The sequence below is a fragment of the Carlito syrichta genome, unplaced genomic scaffold (assembly GCF_000164805.1).
Source record: "Carlito syrichta isolate Samal-C Ts95f unplaced genomic scaffold, Tarsius_syrichta-2.0.1 Scaffold90638, whole genome shotgun sequence".
Taxonomy (NCBI): Eukaryota; Metazoa; Chordata; class Mammalia; order Primates; family Tarsiidae; genus Carlito; species Carlito syrichta.
In genome coordinates this window covers 62569-62967 of record NW_007034734.1, presented here as the reverse complement: position 1 = coordinate 62967, position 399 = coordinate 62569, and positions in this window count along the sequence as shown.

Genomic DNA, 399 nt, shown 5'->3' with positions numbered 1-399 from the left:
AAAAATCAGAAAATCAGCCGGGCGTGGTAGCGCATGCCTGTAATTCCGGCTACTTGGAAGGCTGAGGCGGAAGGGTCGCCGGAGCCCAGCAGGTCGAGGCTGCGGTGGCCGGGAGCGGTCACTGCACTCCAGTCTGGGCGACAGAGTGAGACTCCAACTCAAAAAAAAAAGCCTCTTAGAACTCGTTCGTTTTTTTCCGAAACAAAGATGTCCCTGCCATTCAATCCCGTGAGCCCATTCTTAGGACTGTCCTAAAAATACACTTGAAGAGAATCACAAACTCTGAGAATCTTGCGGCGCGGTCGACCAAAGAGACTGGATACAGAAAGCCGGTCCAGGGTAGGCGGAGCGAAGAAGCGGTGGACGGAGCGAGCGTCCGAATGCCGGCCTCGCCCGCCC